At 26.1% G+C, this 10,342-nt stretch overlaps 1 long non-coding RNA gene across 1 annotated transcript; it reads left to right on the top strand.

Annotated features, from left to right (window-relative positions):
* Nucleotides 1-9,636: 9,636 nt before the first annotated feature.
* LOC127254821 (uncharacterized) lies at nt 9,637-10,342 on the top strand. The gene is made up of 2 exons (XR_007839501.1): nt 9,637-9,737; nt 9,849-10,342. It is a non-coding gene; the product is annotated as an uncharacterized LOC127254821 (long non-coding RNA).

Genomic DNA, 10,342 nt, shown 5'->3' with positions numbered 1-10,342 from the left:
ACACTTTCCCAATTATCAATCTTTAAAATACTTTGGATGTGTTTGTTTGAAGATCAAGTTCTTGGGTTTGAATTTTTAAATACTAAAATTTTGAATTTAAATAGTTGTTTGATGCGTTATAAAATGTCTTGATGTAATATTTTGAAAAAAATTAGTCTTAGGGGTGGTTTGACAAATAGCTTTTTGAAGAGCTTTTAGCTTGTTGAACAGCTTTTAGCTGTTTGACCAGTCAAAAAGCTAATTTAGATGTTTGGTAAATTAGCTTTTTGGAATAGCTTTTTGGACCCAAAAAGCTAATTTCTGAAAAGCTAACTTACCCAACGGTTTTTCTGTAAATTTTTTTTATTCTTTATATGCCCTTAAAAATTTATTATATATTTTATACAAATAAATATATTTTGATTATTTATTAATTATATTAGAATATTTTATTATATTATAATTTTACTTTTATAAATTTAAAATAATTAATTTTTATATAAAAATTATTTTAATTGTAAAATATATAAATTTATTAAAATCAACATAAAATAAAAAAAATATAAATATTAATAATTTATTTTTTTATTAAAATTACATTCTATAAATTTTATACTAAAAATAAATTACATAAATTAAATTTATTGAAAATTATAAATATAATGAACTAATCGATAACTAACATAATAAATATATACACAAAAAAATTATTATTTTATATTTTACATCATTTTCAATAAAAAAAACTATTTATATATTTTAATAAAAATATATTATTTTTTAAATCTACCTGTAATAAAAATAAATATTTTTATAATACTTTTACAATTTTTAATAACTAATAACAAAATTTTTTTAAATATTTTAAACTCAAAAGAACATAATTGAATATATTTGAAATAAGAATAAAATAGAAATGTCCCCAATTGTCATTTTACGTATAAACAACTAATATCAAATAGTTGTTTTACCAAATAATTTAATACAAACAGCTAATCGAATTAGCTAGTCAAACCATCTAATTGAATCAGCTAACAGCTATCGGCTAATTGCCAAACACACCCTTAATAATATATAAAAATCACCTTGTAAGTAATTTTTTTTTGGCACAATTAGTCTGCGTCCCACGGATATCCATGCCATACAGAAGCTCATGAGTCCGCCAAGTACAAAAAAAATAAAAATAAAATCAAGGATTAAAATGATAACGGGTCAATTATGGAATTAAAAAAGATCAGGTGACGTCTGCTTGGCAGACAAGCATATGTGGCATATTCCAAATGTGGCAGACAAGTACAATACGTATGCTCTAGCGTGCCTGGCATGTGGCGTCTATTTGGCTGACATATGTGCTCCAGCGTGTCAGCCATATGCCACGTGCATATCTTTTGCGCCAGATGATCAATTGTGCCGAAAAAAAAAAAAAGAAAAAAAAAGTTACATAATAATTTTCATATATAAGTAAAATAATACGTAACTAAAAAAATAATTTTATTCCAAATTTATATATATAATTTGATATTTTCTTAAGAAAAAGAAATTAAAAAAATCCCAATCTAAAATTATAAAAACTCTCCCTTTATATATTTCAGATTATTGTAATATTAATTTTATTATAGCCAAATGAAAGTTCCTAACACAATTCCTCCATCGATAATATAATAAAATTGATCTACTTTTTAGTTACCCCACCGGATTTGGTCTAATTCTTTGTACCCAAATTCATTTCCCTTTAGCCATAATTCAAGCTTTAGCCAAAGCTCATTTTATGTGACTTACTTTTTTTAAAAGACTACAAACTGAAAATCAATTGCAAAGAAAGGGTTCCAAATCTCACCGGAAACTCTTACCAAATTCTTCAAGGCTCATTACACAACTTCTTTAATTTCAAACAATAATCACAAAAGAAAAAGTAAAAATAATTATCCAATAAATTTAAAATGTGTAGAACAAAAAAAAAACACGATCTATCTGATAATTCTTATAACAAAATACATTTATTCCAGCGGCTAGCATCCGTTTGATAATCGAAATACATTTATTTGTTGTGATGCGTTTATAGTTGCGCACCAATCTTCAAATTTATTTTATCGATCTCGGACTGCGAGCAACCTCCGCATTCTTTGCAACATCTTTTGGCACAAGTTGGGTCTAGAGGGGTGCTACCATAAACGCCGCAACCGCTCATGCAATCGGACATGCACCATTTATCGGCATTTGAGCATTCGGGTAGCATAAAGAGTGCCGCCATAATGAATATTACAATGGCCGGATTGATTTGCTTCATCGTTTTCTCTTCTTTCTTTTTTTTAGAAATACCTTTGAAGCTTTTTTCTTACTAGTGATGTTTTTCTTTGAAGAAATGCAATGCTATGTGGTATGGTCATCTCATCTTTTAAAGATTTTTTTTTTTTTTCTAAAAATATAAAATACAATTATTGAGGATAAGAGTAATGTTATAATAATATATATTATAGTAATCTTATTACAATAATATTATATTGTAATAGTACTATAACATATTTTATTTCACTCACAAAAATTCAACATTCTAATATAAATTATTATTTTTTGCATTATCAATATAATTTCTCGTGCCTAATATAAAAAGTATATTAATTCGAAAAAATCACAAAAAATATAAAATAATATTATATATATTAATTCTTTAGTATTATACAATATTTTATTCACTCAAAAAAATAACAATTTATAAAATATTATTTTTTATATTATCAATACAACTTCTCGTGCTGGAGTTGAGTGCATTCGTGACAAGAAGATATATTTGAGAGAAAAGTGGAAGAGAAAATTTCACACAATTCAAGAGAAAATTGTTGATCTCCATGAGCAAATCATTGTGAGTTTTTCCACCCAGTTGTTCATGGTTTTTTTTTTTTTTTTGGAAGGATGATCATGCATCTTTGAAAAAGTTTTATTTTAAAAACTTGGAGAATAAGTTAAAATCGAGTTTGGTATTCATTGAGTTCTTGCTAGAAGGTTTTTGGATGAAAACACAACCAATATCACAAGCCGAGTAAAAGGATGCGTCCTGAGTGATTCCTGCCGGATGCGGACAACGCTCAAGTTGTTCATAGTCTTACTGATAAAGTTGTGTGATTGTTAATTTAGTGTTTTGCAAAAATAATTATATTGAAATATAGTGAATGAATCCTGTGTTGATAAGGTTACGGTTGGACCGAACTTGGTGAACAATTCGTGTGTTTTATCTATCTTTTATTTTCTATAATTTGTATAATTTATTCGTTAGTTGTTTGATCAACGCACAAACTCTCGAATCGAATTGCCGATATCATTCAAAAAGCTTGGGATCAATATGTACAAAAAAAGGCACGTTTATTTGATAATCCTTATAACAAAATGCATTATACTTTCACGGGCTAGCCTCTATTGAGACTACGGGAAATTTTATTTGTTACAATGCATTTATATTTGCTCATCGATGTTCAAATTTTTTATATCATTCTTGAACAGTTGGCGCGGGCAACCTCCGCATTTTTTGCAACATGCTCTGAGACAACTTTTGCTTACAATAAGAGTGCCACAAGTGCCGACACAATCAAATAGGCACCGTCTGTCCGCAAATGAACATTCGGGCAGCATAACGAGTGCCGTCATAATAAATATTACGAGGGCTGGATTGAATTGCTTCATCGTATCTTCTTTGTTTGTGTAATAACTTTGAGACTTGTCTTAACAATGTTGTTTTCTTTGAAGAATTGCAATGCTATATGTTATAATCATCTCACATTTTATAGAGTTTTTTTTCTAATAGTATAAAATGCAGTTATTGAGGATAAGAATAATGTTATAGAAGTATATATTATATAAATGTGCTTATTAAAATATAAAATACACTTATAATGATATTATAACACTATTTGTGAGTAAATTAATGTATATGAATAAATATTGTGGTAATAGTTTAACAATATAATATAATATGTTTGCATTAATAAAATAATCAATATTATTAATTGTATATTGAAAATAGTTTTAAAATATACTAATAATAATATAATCATAATCATAATAACAATCTATAACTATAACAACATTATGATAGAAATTTTTTAAAAAATGATTTGTTCTTTCAAAATACATAATTCAAAATTAAATTCTTTACTCATATTTTTTTTAATATAAGTAAATTAAGAAAATTGCAAAAACTATCATAATTCAATTATAGCTTTTGTCATTTATTTATCTACTAAAATATATTTTACATATTTGCAAAAATCATTTTTTATGCAAGATAAATCGGGTATACATTGAGAATATTTTTTACAATTTTTCCAAGAATAATATTTGAAAATTATAAAAATTATTTTACTCAAAATATTTTACAATTTCAAAACACATTTTTATAATTCCTAACACCTAACCATAAAAAGTTTGTACGTTTAAAACACTGATTAAAGAACATAATTAAAACGGTAATGTCAAGCAAGCTCTTTATATATTTCAAATTATGGTAAAATTGTTCTTACATCACTAGATAGCATAGAGAAAATTCTTAAAGATCTTTTACTTATGTTATTAAGATTATTTTCATATAATTCGTTTTAAAATATCTAAAATATTTTTATTTAACATATCATGTAAAGAATAAAACATTATTTATTCAAAATATCAAATTTAAATTTCAATACTTATTTATACTATATTAAACATATATTATCAATTCAATATTTTATTATTTTTAAACCAATTCAAAATTTTAAAATATATCATACAAATAAATGGCCTAGGCCTCAAAATTAGGTCATCTAAAATACCCAACCCAATTACAACAATATATAACGGCCCACTTTAGAATTTAGATCACAAAATAACAAATGGTCCATTTTATTTTATTTTTTTTTTTATGTTTTTAATGTGAAATAAAACACATTAAAAACATTAAAAAAACACCTCATAAATTCCAAATGTGTAAATATACTTATTTAATGCTTTGCAATATTTTAAAACACTATCGAAAAAATTATTGCGGTGACATCATACCAAGCCACGCTTAATCTACTAAAATCCGTACTTGCAATTTTTTTTTTAATTAGTTTCAAATATTCTATAATATTTTTAAAATAAAAAATAAATAATTATACTTAATCTCTAAATTCAAATAAAATATTGCATCATATTTAAAACTAATGCAGTGTCAAAATTGTATTGTATTTTGGGCCAAAATAACTTTTATATTGCACCAAAATTAGAAGAAAAGAAACATTAAAATAAAGTACACATATATATTGCCATTACATCCCATTCTCATTAATTCATCAAAGGCCTTTCACAAAACCCTAATCTCCCTCCAAATTTAATTTTCATACTCTACAGTCTTCCTCATCACCAGAGAATGAAGGTATCATATTACATAACAAAAAACTACAAAAAAACCATCTCTCTATTCCTAATTTAATTTCTTCTTCAAAGAATTCCAACACCACAAATAAAATTCCAAACAACTTCACTATACTAACTAACTTGTTTTTCATCTGCAGCAAAAGATACTGATTAGGGTCTCAATGCAAAGCGACAAGTCTCGATCCAAAGCGCTCCATATTGCCGTTGGCATGTCAGGTCATTACATCGATAATTACCAACACATGAACATAATTTTTTTTTTTTTTTCTCTTCAAATATTTTAGGGTTTTCAGGGGTAGAGTCGGTGGCGCTGACCGGGCCAGAGAAGAACCATGTCGAGGTGGTCGGGCATGGCATTGACTCGGTGGAGCTGACACGACGGATCAGGAAGAAGGTGGCCTGTGCCGAGCTTGTCAGAATTGTTGAGGTCAATGAAGGACATGCCTTAGCCAAGATACCTCAGTTTTTGCCGCCTCCTTCCCACTACTATTTTTATCCAAATTGCAATTGCTACCAAGCATCCGAGACCACAACCGGCGCAGCTTGCGCCATTATGTGATTATCTCGGAGAATCTTATTCATGAAAAATGTCTTAATTTTATGGATTAGGGTTTGCAAGAAATTTAATTCTTATGAAAGGGCAATGTCTAGGTATAATTAATCATACTGATAAATGCTTGGTTTGTTTATGGTTGGTGTTGTATGAACATTAAGGCCAAGAATTAATGTAGTATGTATGTTAAGGTTGTAATAGTTTGGAAGTTTAGATCGATGATGTGAAGCATACAGTTTGCCACTTTTTGTTTGTGTAATTGTGGAAATCGGGGATTATATATTGCAATCGATTATTAGGGTTAAAATATGCATTCAGTGGAAATAAACAAGAATGGTAAACTAACTAAAAATAATTTTTATTTCTCCTTTAGACAACAAGACTGTGATGCTTTGTGCTGCAGAATGGGCAAAATAAACAGTCACATCTGTATCTCTTATTGTGTTATTTTACATTCTAATTAATATCATATGAGATACAGATAAAAATGGCAATTTTTTTGGATTTTTATTGTATGCCTGTTAATTTATTATTATCACTTTTTTTAGGTTAAATATTTGGTTTTAAAACATTATAAAAATCTGATTTAATTTCTTCCTTCTTAATTAGACATGGGGAATTTAACTCTCTACAAAATAAAAATCTTGAAAGAGAAGTGTGTTTGTTTGGGGGATTGGATTTTATTACCACTGTTCATCCCATTTTTTTCCCCCAAAAATATCAAATCAAACACTTATTTTTCATTTTTTATATTATACTAAAAATCAATTTTACATTCAAAATATCACATCAACACCTGTTTATATCACATCATACAACTATTCAAATTCAAAATTTTTACTATTCAAATCCCACCTCAAAATCCAAACCCCAAAACAAACACAATATATTACTTTGCTATTTAATGAAAGTAACATAATTCTTTCCCCTTTATAATTTCATCTATGTAATTATAGCTATTCAACTATATTAGATTTGAGTTCAATTAGTTTATATATCTTCTTATTCAATATAATATTCACTGTGAGAAATTTGTCAATTGCTTTGAAAAATTGATTAAGAATTTAAACTAATTCTACAACAATTTTTATTTAACTGCAAATTTGCATTGGAACGGTACCCAAAGAATAGATTTAGTTGCCATTTTTATTATTTCGGATTATCCGAAATTATTTAAATAGTCGAAAAAATTTCGAGGCTACGAAGGTGTTTAGCAAAGAGCTTTTTAATTGATTGAACAGTTTTTAGTTGTTTGAACAGCTAATTTAGGTATTTGGTAAATTAGCTTTTCAAAATAGTTTTTTGGAACAAAAAAAACTAATTTTTGAAAAGCTAGTAATTTACCTACATTTTGAAATAGCTTTTTCAGTTTAAATTTTTTTATTCCTTATTTGCCATTAAAAGTTTATTATGCATTCTACATACATAAATATATTTTGATTATTTATTAATTATATTAGAATATGTTATTATATTATAGTTTTACTTTTATAAATTTAAAATAATTAATTTATATATATAAATTTAATAAAATCAACACAAAATAGAAAATATAAATAATAATAATTTATTTTTATATTAAAATTATATTATATAAATTTTATAATTAAAAATATAAATAAATTAAATTTATTGAAAATTATAAATATGATGAACTAATCGATAATTAACCTAATAAATATATAAACTAAAAATTTGTTATATTATATTTTATATTATTTTCAATAGAAAAAACTATTTATATTTTTCAATAAAAATATATTATTTTTAAAATTTAACTACAATAAAAATAAATATTATTTTATAACACTTTTACAATTTTCAATAACTAATAACAAAAATTTTTAAACATTCTAAACTCACAAGAACACAATTGAATATATTAGAAAAAAATAAAACAGAAATATCCTCAATTGTCATTTTATATATAAACAGCTAATATTAAACAGTTGTTTTACCAAATATTTTAATACAAATATCTAATCGAATCAGCTAGTCAAACCAGCTAATTGAATCAGCTGCAAGTTGTCGGCTAATTATTTTAATATTACATTATTTATTTATTGGCTTGCCACGTTCAACTATGCTAATGGTCCAAAGTAGATAAATTGCATCCAATCTACTTTCTTAGAAATGTCTTAGTTGTTGATTTGTCGCCATAAGAATTTAATTCTATATTGCGTAAAATTAAAGAAAACACATAGCAAGCTAATTACAAAATTTAAAAATATATATATATATATATAAAAATAAATAAAATAATTGCCAACACTTTACAATCTGACTTTGACCTTTAGCCAAGAAGGCTTGCAATACAATAAAATATTTTCTTAATAATAATAATAATAATAAAACAAGAGAGAGCGAGAGAGAGGGCATTGACTTTGATTTGGTTTATTGACTAGTTTCTTGTAAATTATTTTTATTTTATTTTATTTTTTTTCATTATAGATTTAAGGTGGATTTGATTTTATATTTTATATATATTTTTAGTTTAGATAATAGATTGGATATGATATTAAAGGAAAAAAAAAATTATGTATTTTTATCACAAATCGTAATAGTAAGTTAAAAATTTGAAAAAAACAAAATCAAAGAGAACATCTCATAATTTCTCTCTGCAGATATAAAATTCAATGTGACATGAAGTGGATTCCTTTACGAATCAATTATTATAGAATATTCAAATTTTAATTTGAAAATATTATGTACTTACGTGTATAGGTATCATTGTTTCCTGATAAAATAAATATATATCAATATAAAATAATTTTCATCTATTTAATTTGACTTACTATATTATGTAGGTTGAGTTGTAAGTTTCCAATTATTTCATTGGGTAAATAATATATATATATATATATGATGATTTTATATGCAAAATATATTTATAATTATATTAAATTAAATCAAGATGTGTGTATATATATTTCTTTCTAATATGAATATAAAGTATGTGATAATATATTAATATATATTGAATATTTTATGTATTCGTGTTAAAATACACATTTGTGTAATTAGCCCTAATTAGTTTGTGTATTTGCTATTTAACTTTTAAGATTTTGATAAGATAGAAAAGTCTAACTTCTTTATTTAATTAAGTATATATGTTGTACTAATTTTTATATATGTATATATAAATTTTAATTACACAATAAAAATAAACTATCCATTGTTCTACAATAAATAATTGATTTTATTGTAAATTATTTAACATGGTATTTACGTAGTGATTTGTAATTTTTCGTAGAATAGTCGTCAAAGATTAAGGTAGCAAAGAAAGGGAAATTTACGGTTGAAAATTAGTATCCAGCCTTATCATTTCTGCCTCTAATTTGTGGTTAGAAAAACTTCGAATACAATAATTTTAATTGTGATATATTTGGTATGAATTTTCATTAATTTTTTCTTACAAAAAAATATAAATTTTTTGTACATAACCTGTTATTTGTGAAAGTGAAACACTTTTTTCTAATTAATTCAAAAAATATGTTAATTAAGTCCAGAAATCTCCTAACGTGTCTAGAATATTATATATCTTTTAAATAAATTACAGAGATACACAAATACATCTTCAATCGAATTTAATAAATCTCCCAAATTACAATAATTAGACTTAAGCAAATTTACAAATATATAGATATTAATTAGAGATATATATATATATATATATAAATATATATGCATGCGTGAGTCTGAATGTTACAGCAAAGCAAGAAGAATATTATTAGACATGGAATATTAATTAAAGTAGAAATTTCTTGCCAGATTCTGGGCTGCTTCTTATAATATTGACTTATGGCCTCACGACAATATGGTGAGTAGCCATTCTTTATGCTGCAACGGACATTACAAGTCTTTAAATAATTTATATATATATACATATTATTCAAGACAAGACTAAATATTATTAACATATTATGGGCAGAGCAACAATAAGATTTCTTGCAGGTGGGAACGGTGACATAATTTCTCAGGCTTCCTACACCGTCGGAATGATTCTTCTGTCTGTTTCACTTATTTCTGTCTTCATATTTGCTTGCGTCGATAGGCCGCGGAGGCGGCGAAGACGATGGGGAGGTGGCGGCGGCGGCGGCGGCTGTGGTGGGGGCGGCGGAGGTTGTGGCGGCGGCTGTGGTGGGGGCGGCGGCGGCGGCGGCGGCGGCTGTGGGGGCGGCGGCGGCGGCGGTTGATGCTAAGGTTGTTTTTAATTTAACTTGTCGCCGGGACTGGAAAATTGGAGCTAGCTATAGATAAGGTGTTTGATATATATTTTAATTTATTTTTAAAGGTAATATATATATATAGAAATTTATAATCGCTACTCTTTGAGTGTGTATTTTGGATAAACTTTGGCTGAATATTGCAGACTATTTTAATCTCGTTCATATGTATTGTGGTTATTTAATTTTTTTGGTGTAA

This window comes from Andrographis paniculata, unplaced genomic scaffold (assembly GCF_009805555.1).
Source record: "Andrographis paniculata isolate CXL003 unplaced genomic scaffold, ASM980555v1 Contig52END, whole genome shotgun sequence".
Classification (NCBI taxonomy): Eukaryota; Viridiplantae; Streptophyta; class Magnoliopsida; order Lamiales; family Acanthaceae; genus Andrographis; species Andrographis paniculata.
The sequence above is the reverse complement of the archived record's forward strand: the minus strand, read 5'-3'. Positions and strand labels throughout refer to the sequence as shown.